Raw genomic sequence first — 16,214 nt, 5'->3', positions numbered from 1 at the left:
GGATGGTTTTGCCCAAACCGTCCAGAAATTTATTTAGCGACGTTATATACTAGACGGTTTTAAACTGTCTGGAATTGATTCCAGACGGTTTTTTTGCATTTTTAAACCGTCCAGAATTTGCTTTTTTTTTTTTGTAGTGAAGTCACCATATGGATTTTGATAATAGAACATACTTAGTTAATATAATGTTTATATAGTATATATATATATATATATATTATACATATAGCCGTTATGGTACAAAGGTATTGTATTAAGAATATCTATATTGGAAAGAATAGCAAAAGTACTTACCTAGCTCATATATTAACTTAATGTTAAGGATCTAAAGTTAGGAATTTAAAAGAGCGGTGATAATAGAAATATGTAACTTTCTTGGCGTTGTGCTGACTTATTATCACATGTATATAATTGTGCAGTCAACTATTGTGTGGAAACCCTTTTGGAAGAAGAAGGTAAGTATCTTTATACTTACTGAGGGTGATGCTGGTTGACTTTTCCTTAATATTATGAACACTTATTTATTTATTTGTTACGCATGTAATTTTACATATTTTCTATTTTAGCTAAACTGGTTAGGTGTGCAAAGGCCATCAGTAGGGCATAGGCCTTGTGAAAGATCTAATAAATAACAACACTGGAATGCAAAGGCTACCAGTATTAATATAATAAGCTTTGAGCATAGGCTCTGGAAGAAAGAAGCATAGGCTTCAAATATAAGAAGCATAGGCTTTAATTTGACGGATAAGCTTAGGCCCCTGATAAAAGAAGCAAAGGCTTCAATTTGATGGATAAGCATAAGCCCCCGATAAAAGAAGCATAGGCTTTAAATATACAAAGCATATGCTTTAAATATACGAAGCATAGGCTTCAATTGGAAGGAGCATAGGTTCCTAGAATAAGCCGTTAACCGAGCAAAGGCTATAACTAGAATTAGGTAAGAAGAAAGATGCTTTATATATATATATATATATATATATATTCATTTCATGCCCGGAACATGAACTTCATATACATATAATTATAGAGTTATATTTCATTGTGTTTCATTTCATAAATAAATCAACATTCATTATATTGTTGGAAACAGCTGACTCACGTAGGTATTTTTATATTATTATTTCTATATGTATTATTTATTACTACAGGGTTTTAGGATGAAGAGTATCATGACTATTCAGATACTTAAATGGTTCCTAGTGGAGGTCTTTTGAGGCTAGGTTGCCTCCTGTATTGTGGACTCTTAGATGTGATGGACTACCTTGCTTAGTCTATCCTTTCATGCACCTGTGTCAGACTCTTTACATATGTTTCTTTGGTGCTGTGATATTTATTACGGTATGATTGATACTTTATTAAGTGCGGCTTGTGGCACATATGTTATTAATTTGAATGTAATTATTATATCAGAACGAAAACTTATTATTTTATATATTGAGGTTATTCAGTCAGCTATTATGTGTCATATATATATATATATATATATATATATATATATATATATATATATATATATATATATATATATATATATATATATATATATATATATATATATATATATATATATTCTGCTACCAATATTTAACTCTATAAAAGGCGGAGCGTTACAGATAACATACTTGGCACACTATTGAACATGAATGGTAAAACCAAAGATAACCACGAAGCACGTCAAGGCTTGTGTAAGATGAAATTAAGACCAGAACTTCATCCATTTACCGTGGAAAACGGCAAAACACTTTTGCCCATAGCTTGTTTCACAATGACGAAAAAAGAGAAGACTGACTTCTTGCAAGTGTTACATGATGTTAGAGTGCCATATGGATATTCTTCAAATGTGTCACGTTGTGTCAAGCTCAAGGAATGTACTGTTGGGGGTTTGAAGAGTCATGATAATCACATAATTATGCAACAAGTCATGCCAATTGCACTTCAAGGAACCTTAACGGATGATGTTGTGAGGCCTTTAATTGAGCTATGTGGATTCTTTAGGGATATTTGTTCAAAAACACTACGGGTGGAAGATCTGGATCGTCTAGAGAATCAAATACCTATAATCTTATGCAAATTGGAACGAATATTCCCTTCGGATTTTTTTACATCCATGGTGCACGTAATCATACATTTAGTACGTAAATGCAAACTGGGCGGACCGGTACACCATAGTTGGATGTATCCCATTGAGAGGTAATGTTAAAATTCTATTAACTTGACATTTGTTCAACCGAATGACCTATTACAATATATATTTCTTATGTGATGGTCTCATGGTCTGACTTTAATGTAGGTGCCTTGGTAGATGTAAACGTACCATTCGTAATAAGGCCACACCCGAAGGGTGTATTGCAAAGGGTTACATTGTAGACGAATTGTTGACATTTTGCTCGTGATATTTAGTCAACGCACCAACGGTCCACTCGAGGTCTTGAAGGATTATGATAGCCAGATGTTCTATCATCCTGCCAACGCAAATGTTGTAGTTGATGCTTTGAGTAGAAAGTATAAGGAAGATGAGGAAGATCCAGAAGAAATTATGAGCCAACTATCTCAGCAGTTTGCCGTGGTACAGATTGATGAGGTGATGACAGGAGGATCTCCTATTATGGCAGCACTTGTAGTTGAATCTATGAGTGATGATAGAATCAGAATGGCACAGGAAGATGATCTAGAGTTACAGGATCTCATGGATAGGGCCAGATGTGGAGAAGCTGAGGGTTCCAACTTTCAGAAGGTAGGATGTTGAAGACAAGCAGTGGAAGAGTGGTGATCCCTAGCAATGCTGAGTTGAGGAGAGACATCCTTAATGAAGCTCATCAGACACGATACACTGTCCACCCTAGTAACAATAAGATGTATCAAGACATGAATAAGAAGTTTTGGTGGCATGGTATGAAGAGGGACATTGCGGAGTATGTTGCACAGTGTCACTCTTGCCAACTCTTCAAAGCTGAACACCAGAGACCTGCGGGACTACTTAAGCCACTTGAAGTACCAATGTGGAAGTGGGATCAAATCTCTATGGATTTTGTGGTAGGTCTTCCAAAGGCACCAAGTGGACAGGATCCCATATGGGTTGTTGTTGACAGGTTGAAGAAGAGCGCCCACTTTCTTCCCATCAAGATCATAGACTCAATGGAGAGGTTAGCAGATTTATATGTACGGGAGATTGTGAGACTACATGGAGTGCCAGTCTCCATTGTGTCAGTCCGTGATCCACGGTTTACTTCGAGGTTTTGGGAAAAGCTACAAAGTGCTATGGGTACAAAGTTAAACTTTAGCACAGCTTACCATCCGCAAATCAACGGCCAATCGGAGAGAACCATTCAAACTCTTGAGGATATGCTTAGGTTGTATGTGTTAGACTTCAAGGGGAGCTGGATACGCCATTTATCATTGGTTGAGTTTGCCTATAATAACAGCTTTCAGGCAACTATTGGAATGGTACCGTACGAGGCGTTGTATGGACGCAAGTGTAGATCACCTCTGTATTGGGATGAGGTTGGTGAAAACCAGTTGTTGGGGCCAGAGTTGGTACAAGAGATGAAGGAGAAGGTCAGACTTATTCGTAAGCGGATGCTCATCGCTCAGAGCCGACAGAATAGTTATGTGGATAAACATCGCCGTAAGCTTGAGTTTACAGTTAGTGACCTAGTATATCTCAAGGTATCTCCCATGCGAAATGTTTATTGTTTTGGCAACAAGGGGAAGCTTAGCCCAAAGTATGTTGGACCGTTCCAAGTGGTGAAACAAGTGAGCCCTTTAGCATACAAGATTGAGATGCTTCTTAATTTGGCGGGAGTTCACGACGTATTCCACGTCTCACAGCTACGGAAGTGCATTCACGATCCATCACAAGTGATACGTCATGAGCCTCTTGACATTCAGCCTAATTTGATGTATGAAGAGTTGCCAGTGCAAGGAACAGCAGTTGAGGACCAGGACCATCCCTCTTGTGAAGATCCTATGGAGGAATCATGGGATTGAACAAGCATCATGGGAACTGGAGCAGCAAATGCGGGATAAGTATCCACACCTATTCGAGTAAACCTAGGTATGCTTTTGATTCATACCTATGTGAAATAAAATTCAGATGGGGAATGCATGCTTGTATGAGTGTTTAACGATTTATGTTCAAATTTCGAGGATAAAATTTTTATAAGGAGGGAAGGATGTGATGTCCCGAATATTATTTGTCATTTTTAGAGTAAATTTATTGGGATAGACAATTTTAATTAACTAGACGACTAGAAAATACAAGGGGACGCGCAGAGGACGGTTTATGCACCAAAGAATAAATTATAAAAGGAGAAAATGTGTGAGAATGTAGGAGAAATTGAATAAAAAAAAAAAGGGGGATTAAATAAATAAAATTAATGTGGCGCGTCCGGACGGCTCAACAGGCTCGTCTGGACGATACCTTATCACCACGTGGCGGATGCCTCGTTCCACGCGCGTCTGGACGTCTACTTTATAGGGTCCGGACGGTCTGCAACGAGCGGCGCACGTCTTCTTGAATGGCGCGCGTCCGGACGGTGACTTATGCCTGTCCGGACGGTCCGTCTGAAATGGCGCGCGTCCGGACGATTTGAGATGCCCGTCCGGACGGGAACTGATTTATCTCCGGTTTTCTTCATTGTTTCTTCACGGTTTTTCACTCAAAAACTGTGATATCTTGAAATCCAGCCGTCCAATCTTAGATCCGACTTCGATAACGTAATCCTTGAAGCCCGATCTACGTTTTGACCGAACGTTTTGAGGTAAATAGTTAAACTCGCATCTTTTAGAGGTTTTGTTAAATCTTGTAGAAATGAGTTTAACTTGGTATTTTCTCTAGGTTTTGTTGTGGTTTGGTGTTGCCAGGAGCATCCCTAGCATTTGGTCACTGCTTGGTGAATTTTTGGTAAGTTTTCCATGTTTTGTTAAAGTGATATTTATTGTGATTAACCCTAAGTGATGCTTATGGGTTAGCAATATTGGGTTTAATAAAGTGAATAGAAATTTTAGATAAGTGTTTAAGAATTTTAGAGTTTGTGAGTAAAATTAGCTATGTGGCCTTTTGAGCGATTCAAAATGCCACCTAGTGTGAGTATTAGTTAGAATGCTAATTAACACAATACATTGTATTTTAGCAGCACATTGTGGTTGAGCTTAGAGTTGTCTAGATAATTGGGAGTACAAGCGATCCAAGGTGGGTATTCCACTCACTGAGAAAATATATATTTTTATATGTATTGGATTGATAAAAATATATATATTGTTTATGAAACCGAACTGACCATATGATGAAATGTATATGCTTTGAGATGATTTGTTTAGTTTCGATTATGTTTAAATTATATCAATGATGTTAAAGAGATAGCGTATGAGTGAAAAGTATTGAATAAATTTAAAGTGTTAAGTTCTGCGGTTGAGATTTAAATTATGCAAATTGTTTGAGAACATGTCATGTTGAAACTGTTTAGATTTTATAAAGAAGCTAAGTTTTGAATGATTTCAAAGTGTTTGATAAAATGCTTGATTTGTTTAGTTTTAAAAGGACGTGATTTAACAACTGGATGATTTCAGCGTGACACAGTAGTGAAATATATACTGGTCAAGCACGGAACATAGAGCATGTAGTATAGAGCATACATATCAGAGTAACAGTATCAGCAGAGTAACAGTATCAGCACATTGAGGCAGTATCAGAAACACATTGAGGCATGCATATCGTGTATAGCATTGTTTTATGAGTGATGTTTTTATGTCATGAGTAGTTTTACTAGACGTATTAGTATGCATAAAAGTCTTCATGAAAAAGATCTTATGTATATTTCTATCGGATAGTCATGTGTTAATAGCATACATTGAACTTGAAAGTACATGGATACATGATTGCCCAGGCGTGAGTAATGGCATGTCTATTTGTAAGAAGGTGGACTGTTATTGTTCTTCAGGAAAGACATGTTAGCATGATTGAGTTTAACTCTGGTGCTCTCATGATCTACTGACGTTCAAGGCACGAAGCTGAAATACGATTAAAGATGGTATTGCGAGTGTTTTGTTGACGGATGTTATCCTAGTATGGAAGAGTAAGATGCCATGTTCTTTGCTTAAGATTTATGTGTATACGTGATATCTGTGATGGAGTGATCGTGTGCACATATGTTTGAGCGACCAATGAAAAGTATTATAATAGAGGGGTTAGTATGTGGAAACTTCCAAGGAGAGATGACTGGAACTTCTACATAGTCTTATACCACTGAGGTCTTAGTATGTTTTATACTAAGGCGGTGAACTCATCATTTCACCTATGCGGACGTGGATACCACCACAACCGTGTAGATGATGTTCCTGTGATTGTAGGTACTCCTAAGGCGGACGATGACCCGGTAGCACACTACTTGGGTTACTAAGATTGATGCATGTAGCGACGATTGTAGTGGGGTAGGACTATAATGTCCATATTTTTGGGTACTTTTGTACATGGCTTGACGTTTGTGTCACACATTATTTTGTATAAGCCATTCTTTTGTTGTAGTTATGTGTAGTTAAACCTTAAACAGATAGATATGTGTTATGGCTCGCATTTGTTTAGATAACAAGTGTGATTATAATTATGCTTTTCCGCTTTATTGATGGTATTATGATTTCTTCCGCTGTAGATGTATCTTTGTATATCAGGTGCATGTTATGGGCATGTGCCTATGTTTGTTGAGCGACATATAGTCGTGCCACTGCGATGACTCGTTTTTACGTTTTGTATATATATATATATAAAAAAAAAAAAAAAAAAAAAAAAAACAGGTCGTCACAAGACATGTTCCCAAAAGGATTGAAGCCATTTGACGCTAAACCTAGCCTCTCATTTCGTGGGTCTGATGCGAATTATTGGGTAAAGTGAATCGAATGCCTTCCATGCTTCTCCATCGGCCGGATGCCTCAACACACCGTCTTTTGTACGGCCTTGAGCGTGCCACTTCATATGTGGCGATGTATGATGTGACATAAACAAGCTCTGTAGCCTTGGTATTAGAGGAAACCAATGCAACACTTTGACTGGCTTTTTTTTCGAACTTTTTGTCGACCCATCTTCATTAGTTAAGTCATCCTTCCACCTGGACTCATTACAGAATGTACATTTGTCCAACTTTTCAGTTTCCCTCCAAAACAACATACAACATTTGTGACAAGCCGATATCTTCTCATACTCAAGGCCCAAATCCTTCAAGTACTTTTTCGCCTCGTATGTGTCTTTAGGCAAACTTGCATCCGGATGCATCAGCTCATTGATGAATTCGAGCAACATGGAAATGATGCATTGCTCCAACCACCCATACACTATTATATAAACGCACAATAGCTCCCAATTTGCTATGTTTTGTATTTCCATGGAGTGGCGTATCGACATCCTTTAGCAATTCTTCTAATTTATTCGCCCCCTTGTTAGAGTCTTTAATTTCAACATTCACATATTCGGCTTCAGCTTCAGCTTCGGCTTCAACTCCCACTTGAGATCCACCGGCTTCTACACAAACATCGTGCATCGCGAAAACGTCATTAAGCATATCTTACATCCCACTGGACCCCCCATGTAGTGGAATGTTATCCACTTGAAGTGTCTTTGGAGCTTCATATATTGTCTCATTATCAACGGGAGGGACAAGTGATTCCCCATGCATTATCCACTCTATGTAACCCTCAATAATCCAGGCACCTGACGTTAAATGGGCAAATTCAACTTCACAGGACCATGATTTGGCCAACAAATACTTCTTACAGGGGCACACAATGACCCAATTTCTATTCTCATGTTCACGTGCAAATTTCACAAACGTCATAACCCCGCGAACATATCTCGCTAAGTTCGCGGCAACTTCATCCAACTCTTATCCATCTTTCTAACTACATCACAAAATAGTCCAAATATTTCGAGATAAGATACCTCAAGAGCAGAAAAATTTAAGATACTACGAAGATATATCACCCATCGATCTATATATATATGTGATGTGAATTTTAATTGTACTCGCAAGTGCACGAATCGTTTGCAATAAAGGGTTTTGCAAGTGCGAGGTCGATCCCACAGGGAATTATGTTCTTGAAAAACAATTTTGTTTCTAAACTAATTAAATCTTAACCTAGTTCCAAAACAATGTTTGATTTTTTATAAAAAGAAAAACAACATAAAGTAAATGAAGTAAAATAAAACAAAAGAAAAGATACTAAGGTTTTGGAATCCACACCCACCAAATCATAGCAACATATTCTCCCATGTTCATCAATACACATCTGAAGTTCTCAACATATAAATCTTATGTATGCTTTACTATGCTTCAAAAAAATCATTAAATCATTTAATGAATCCGTTCTTTGCACAAATCACAAAAGATATCCGGTTTAAACCAAATCATCAAATGTATCTGTAGAACGAAACACAATGAATATCCAACGTTTTGATAAATAAAAACCCAAGCAATCAATTAAATGAAACTATCTCAAATCATCACATGTATCCGTAAATCACAATAGATATCCAAGAATCATTCCACAAATTGAAAAGAAGTAAAACATTGGAAAAATTAAACCAAATAAAATCGGATAGTATAAACTTACATGAAAATATTGTTGCTCTTCAATGGTGAGGCTTCATCCTCAACCTTAGTTGAAAAATTAGCTACACATGACTATTGAAAATAAAACCTAACCTAAAGAAAAACTAAACTAAAAAAAAAAAGAATATTTTGGTCTCTAGCTACTTCCCTTTTTATCTTAAGGCTTAGAGATCTATTTATAGGGAGAAAACAAATCCTAGAAGCTCTAGAATTCCTAGAAAAATCGGAGGTTAGTCTCCTAGTTTGAGTAGGAAACTCAAAACACAATCCAAGAAGGAAAAGGACTCCAAATCCGTCCAGATTTGCAGTCTTTTATTGCGGGACACTTTTGGTATAGCAGACGTCCGAATTAGGAAAATCCTATTTCATAAGGATTTGTAGAAAATTTAGTTAGCTTTCCAACTCCACTTGATTCACCTTAATCGGATACTTGAGCTGAAAGTTATGATCAAAATACTATAACCTGTGCAGAATCTGAATTCTAATCCGATTTTGACTCCAATTAGAGAAATTCTGATTTAGTCCTGTCCTTGATTTGGTTGAACATAACCACATTATCTAGGTCTTCTCAAAGTGTGCTTTCTTTCACCATAAAGCTATTGTTTTCTCTCAATGACCTGCAAAATACTAAAATAGCAAAACTAACCAAAAACATTAGAAAATAACAAAACTAAAGGTTTAGTAAATGCAAATTAAGGGTTCCACATATGCAATATTTGGCACTCATCAATATGGACTAGAACAAAAATAGAATTAAAGGCCTCACAATATATATATATATAGGGATAATTGCACCGTTGATCCCTGTGGTATGCCATAATTATTTTTTACTCCCTATGGTTTAAAAAGTTCATGGGAGGTCCTCGTGATATGCAATAATTACAGAATCCGTCAAATGCCACGTCAGCGACACGTGTCACCAATAAGATGGCGACACGTGTCTATCGTAATAAAAATATATAAATTTATTAAAAAATAAATAAAAATACTTATTTTTTTTTAAAAAAAAAAATTCAAAAAAAAAAAAGAAAGCTGAAAGGGCTGGGCGGCCACCTCTAGCCACTGGGGGTGGTCGCAGGGGGTGGCGCGCGGCCACCCCTTTCAGCTTTTTTTTTTTTTTTTTTTTTAAATAATTATTTTTATTTATTTTTTAATAAATTTATATTTTTTTATTACGATGGACACGTGTCACCATCTTATTGGCGACACGTGTCGCTGACGTGGCATTTGACGGAATCTGTAAAAAATTTTAACAGAATTTGACGTCAGGGATCGATTTGTAATTATTGCATACCACGAGGACCTCCATGAATTTTTTAAACCATAGGGAGTGAAAAATAATTATGGTATACCACAGGGACCAACGGTGCAATTATCCCATATATATATATATATATAGATGCTAACACTAGTTTCCAAAACCAATCATGACTTAGAAATCATGATTTTTCCCCGGTTTAGATCTTATTAAAGGACAAAAATAAGAAAAGAACACAAATAAAATTAAAATATTAACATACTAAAAACTAAAAAGTACTTATAAAATTGTCAAAATTATTTTCAGATTTATATCATATTACAACCTTTTCAATTAAAACACAATTAAAAAATACTTCCTCTTAAAAAAAGGTTTATGAAACACACCGATCATAATTCATGAATCACGAGGAGTTCGTCGAGTAATGCATTATATTATTCACATACATTGATATTATTTTCACATGCATGTGTTGCAAAGCCAGTTTGGCCGTCTTAGTTCAATTTCGCTTCATTTTTTGTTTTCAGAAACATAAGTCCATTGGAGAGCCCAATTCAGTTGCTATTTAATAAATATTAATGAAACCAGTCCAATAAACAAGGACTGGAGTAGCCCAAGCTCACGAATCCAAATTGGCCCATTGGCCCCGTTTACTAACTCCCTCCCCTTCCCCTTCCCTTTCCTCCCCTTACTTTTACCTTTCCCAAAAAACATCAAATTCAAAACATTCTTTTCTTTTTTACTTTTTATATCACATCAATAATTTTTTATTATTATTTAATTAAAAAAATTCACTACAATACAAATTTTTTCCACTTTTCCATATAAATTCTTTCTACTTTATATCACATCAATCACTTTCTATTTTCACACAACAAAAAAATTCTCACAAAGGGAAGGGGAGGGGAAGGGGAGGGGATTACTAAACGGGGCCAATTGTCTAAAAGTTTTGCTCTCTGTACAATAATATGAAAGACCCTCCCTTATAATATTTTCTCACTTTTTGATCAATAATAATAATAAAAAAAAATAAATAAAAATAAAAATAAAAAATAAAAAAGCTGCATCACTAAATTTGACAACTTTGATGCATATTTTGTAAATCAATATATGTTGTTATTAATGAAGAACTTTCAAATGGACGTTCAAGGATTTCTCCTGCCTCAAGATGTTGGAAATGGAAACTTCTCCAGCCATAAACAAAACCAGAGGAAAATTTATGCAGCAGCTTCCTGCAGCCCTCAGAAAAAGTTTGAATAATATATATATATATATATATATATATATATACACACATATGAACCTTAAAGGAGTGATTTGATAACTTTTTAACTGTTGGAACATTTTTCCCAAAGAAAACTCAACCTTTGCAGACATGGTAAGATGTTTTCACCAGTTTCAGACTCAAAATGAACAAATATTTACCAAACTCCATCATTATTTTTTGCTTCAAGATGTTATGACGTCCCCACCTGTCTGTGTCTATGCTCCTCTGTCTATCTTGCATTACAAACCTAGAAAGTAGAAAGGCATTCAAGAACACCCACCCACCCCCCCCCCCCCCAACCCAACCCACCTCAGAGACAAGTGGCAGGATAAAACAAAACAACTCAAATCAAAAGTAAGGCAGCCACGTTGATCCACCTGTCTGTGGCTATGCTCCTCTGTCTATCTTGCATTACAAACCTAGAAAGTAGAAAGGCATTCACGAACACCCCCCCCCCCCCCCCCCACCTCAGAGACAAGTGGCAGGATAAAACAAAACAACTCAAATCAAAAGATAAGGCAGCCATGTTGATCCACCTGTCTGTGGCTATGCTCCTCTGTCTATCTTGCATTACAAACCTAGAAAGTAGACAACTTGTGCACAACCCACTCAAGTGGTCCCACCCATATGAGTGGTTGTGCACAACCAAGCTTTTTCCAATGTAGAAAGGCATTCATGACCCCCCAACCCACCTCAGAGACAAGGGGCAAGATACAACAAAACAACTCAAACCAAAAGATAAGGCAGCCACGTTGATAAATTTTGATGCAGGAGGATCCGAGTCTGATGACGCTGAGTTGTCAGATTGCACAATAATGGCGCTGAAATACCTGGAGCAGGCGGATCAGCGCAAAATTGGCAAGAAATCGTAATTTGGCCTAATTAGGGCTATTTCCGAGTGCGCTGCAGTAATTTGGCCATAACTTTGGCTACGAGTATCCGTTTTGCGCATATGACCCCAATTCGGAAAGCTCTCTTCGGCGCACACGTCGTGGCCACCTAGATTCACTCGGTGCACCTCGTTTCGAGCCCCAAAATCCGCTGTTTTCCTTGTCAAAACTCTAATTTTAGATATTTTTTGCCATTTGTGGTAACTTTTCATTTATTGTTTAGGAGGTGATTCTGAGCCCGATTTGGGCCAGATTTTCGACAGAATAATTATTTTATTACGTATTTTATTTTATTAGGGTTTTTGGGATTTTGCTATTTTTGGCAAAAATTCTCCTAAACCTAATTTTCAGCTATTTAAGCCCGGCTTGTGGGCGTTTTTCGACAGCTTATTGTTATTGATTAATTATCAAAATTCAGAGTTTTGTCTCTGTTTTTGGGGTAATTTTCTTGTTTTTTCCTTGCAAATTACTTGTTGATTAGCCTACAGAATAATCGCTATTCTGTCCGGCGTCAAATTTGGGCATGTGCTGGCTCAGATTCGTTGACTCCAGGTCAAGCAAGAGATGATAAAAAAACCCTTTACATGCTAAATGTATCATAAATCCTCAGTACTTTGTATCTTACATCTTTCTATATATATATATATAAGAAAAAAAAATAAAATTAAAAACCTGAGATGCTTTGAGAGGGGCGTTGTTTTGGGCATTCAGCAATGCCCAAAACGACGCCATTTTTTACTATATATATATGCGTCTTTAAGTCTTTTAGGTTTTAGGGTTTTATTTTCTCAAATCAATTCATTGTCGCCCAGCCTCTGCAGTCTGCCTCTCGAGTCTCCCCTCCACTCTCCAATGCCATTCAGACCTCTCTGCCCATCTCGTCTCCTCTGCTGCTCGTCTCCACCGCTGCTACATTGTAAGCTTCTCCACTCTTTCTCAGTTTCTCTCACTTTTTCAGATTGCATATATATGCATGTGTAGATGTATTTGATTTGTGCTAACGATTTCGGTATTCTCCTATTCAATAAAAGCATAAATTTTTTTGTAGAAAGCGTAAAGTTTGTCACTGATTGTTCGTTTTGTTTTTTATTGCATTTAAAATTGGATCTAGTCTACTAACCGGGATGTGTTTATTTTTCTTTTTCTGTTTGATATTTTTTGTGGCTCGTTAACAATCCTCGGACTGCATCTTATTTACTTTAATTTTGAAACTTTTCAATAAATTAAAGCTTCTTCTTTTGTAGATGGTGCTCAATCAAGGACCGAAGCATCTTTTGACTTTATCTAGAAGGTTATTAGGAATGAAGGGTTATTGATTAATTTGATTGTAATGTTTTGGTTTTGGTTATTTGGATGTAGGTTTGTACAGACCTCTAGAACTAATTTTGTTTGTATATCTCTTATTGCAATTCACCCTTGTTATAGAAGGAGGAATATCAGTGACTATCAGTTCCTTTTTCATGCGGTTGATTTTTCACTGGCAATTATTTAGATATCTAAAGTTTATCTAGAAACAACTAGTGTTTATAATTTCATTTAGGATTCCTTTCATCTTTTGGCAGCAGTATAGTTTCAGGTGAATATTAGTTATTTCCTTGGGTTGTCTGATTGATGACATTCGATTTTCTTTGCAGGTAGAAACTGATGAGGATATATTATGGAAGGCCAATATAAGGGAGACAAAGGAAGAGATTTAGATATTTGGATTTGTTTGGTTTTGGATTATGTGGTTATTTACTTATTTGGATTTGTAATTTTTTGGTTTTGGATTTAGTTATGTGGTTATTTGTTTGTGTTTTGGATTTGTATTTTTTTTTAATAAATATTTTGGATTTGTATTTAGATTTGTTAATTTTGTACCAAAAGGCAAAAGTTCCAAAAATTATTAATTTGTTTTTTTGAAAAAATAAAAATCTGCACAAAAGAAAGGCCCAAAATCGGTATAAAATCGGCCCAAAACCGGTCTAAAACCGGCCCAAACCCGACCCAAAATTGGCCCAAAACCGGAATTGAAAAGCGGTTTTAAAACCGCCGGTTATTAAGACAATAACCGCTAACTGGCGGTTATAAAAATAACCGTCTCCGCCTAGGCGGTTAGCGGTTGCGGTTGGTAAAATAAAATAACCGCTAGGCGGTTAGCGGTTAGTGGTTTTAGCCAATAACTGCCAGTTATAACCGTTTACACACCCCTTCTTTCTATAACACCCATCAGCACTAGCAAATCGGAAAAGCACAAACTCATAAAAAAATAATAATAATAATTAAAAAAATTGAAGCACTTACCTTTACATGCATCGGGCGTCGATCGAGGGTGTGGCTCCCGGGGCTGCTATCTGCAAGGACGCGTCGGGTGTCGCCAGAGAAGGTGAGAGCAGGCCAACGTCTTCTCAATCTGACAGAGATAGGGGCCGGTCAGAGTACGAGCTAGAGAGAGCCAGCCGACGGATCCTGAGCTAGAGAGAGAGAGAGAGAGCTAGAAGTAGGGGATCGATCTCAACCAGTGTGAGGGATTTAATTACTCCTTTTAGAAAATTAGGTTATGGACGGTTGTTAAAAAACTGTCCGGAATGAGAAAATTCCAGTCGGTTTTTTTACAACCGCCAATGTATTTATAGACGCTTGTTAAAAAACTGTCCGGAATTAGAAAATTCCAAACGGTTTTTAACAACCGTCGATGTATTTATAGTCAGTTATATCAAACTGTCTGTAATTTCTAATTACAGACAGTTTTTTTTATAACCGTCTATAAATTTATAGACGGTTTGAAATAAAAACGTTTGGAATTTTATAATTCCGGACGGTTTTAATCAAACCGTCTGTATTTTTAACGAAGGTTAAATTAAACTGACCGAAATTTTTTTTTCCTGACGGTTTAAAAAAAAACAACTATAAAATTTTTTTTTAAAGACGACTTAAAAAACCGTCCAGAAATCCCATTTTTTTGGTAGTACCAGAAGGATCTGACTTAAAAAACAGTTGCCTAGGCAGAATACAAACCTCTCAAGAACAACATTTGAGCCTCTCTTTACAATAACGCACACTTTAACAAAAGAGGGTCGATCTAGCTACAAGCCAATAGATATTCCAGTAAAAATTAAGTAATACAAAGACAGATTGTGACTGGAGAAATAAAGGGAATACACAAACACAACAGACAGAAAAACTCAACCCAAACCGGTGGCAGGGGACACTGTCTACGTCGAAAAACGGGGCCCGTAGGACATGCGCCATCCCCGGAGTCACCCTACAGTAGATTGGTCCCCATATCCCCAGGCACCATCGTTGTACGACTATAAAAGAAAGAGCGTGGCCATCACGGGCGCCCAAGGAGAAAAGGATCCCTAGCACGTGATGGTCACACGCCAGTCACAGATGACCCGCATGGCCAATGCAAGTGACAGCAAGACTGGAAGACGACGGTGAACACGACTGAGGGGCGCGTGTTTCACAGAAGCCGACGAAAGAGGGTAGATCTGGCTTAAAAAAATAGAGATGAAGATGAAAATCTGGCCAAGCCCTCCGCCGACGACATGAACCAAAGCAGCGTCTCCCCTCTGGACGTCTCGAAGAGAACCTTCCTGTCATAACAAAAAGAAAAGAAACCCAAAAAACATAAACACAAATCTCCACAGCCCTAAAGGCTGGAAGAGACCTAACCTCCACTGGTACACACCATGGAGGGACAAAAAATACACCATAACCCTAAAAGGGCTAGGAGGTATCACCATCTGGAGGAGGGAGGTGTGGAGCCTCACCCCCCCCCCCCCCCCTCTCCTTGGGTGAAACAGTTCTTGATTGAATTATCCAAACAACAACCACAAAACGAAAATATTACATCACATGATCTAGCAAGTTTCCATTGCTTTAAATCTGGACTTCAAAATATATCGATTTTTTTCTCCTTTTTTTTTTGTGGTCTCACAATCCATGGTGGCCGTTAGAATATATTCCAAATATATTCTGAATATAATATTATTGATTTATATTTTTTAGTCTAAGTTGATTTGTGGTTCCTAGTATAAGTTGATATAGGTTTACTTGTATAGATCGACTTATTCAACTATAAATAGGAGGCCTATGTATAAACAATCAAGTTAATGAGCACAATGTAGCCTTTTCGGCTTTACCCTGTGAACATAGGTCATAAATTGAACCACGTAAATTTTGTCTCTTTTCTATTTCTCGTTTTCGCTATTATTCTA

Source organism: Alnus glutinosa, chromosome 1 (assembly GCF_958979055.1).
Source record: "Alnus glutinosa chromosome 1, dhAlnGlut1.1, whole genome shotgun sequence".
Taxonomy (NCBI): domain Eukaryota; kingdom Viridiplantae; phylum Streptophyta; class Magnoliopsida; order Fagales; family Betulaceae; genus Alnus; species Alnus glutinosa.
The sequence above is the reverse complement of the archived record's forward strand: the minus strand, read 5'-3'. Positions refer to the sequence as shown.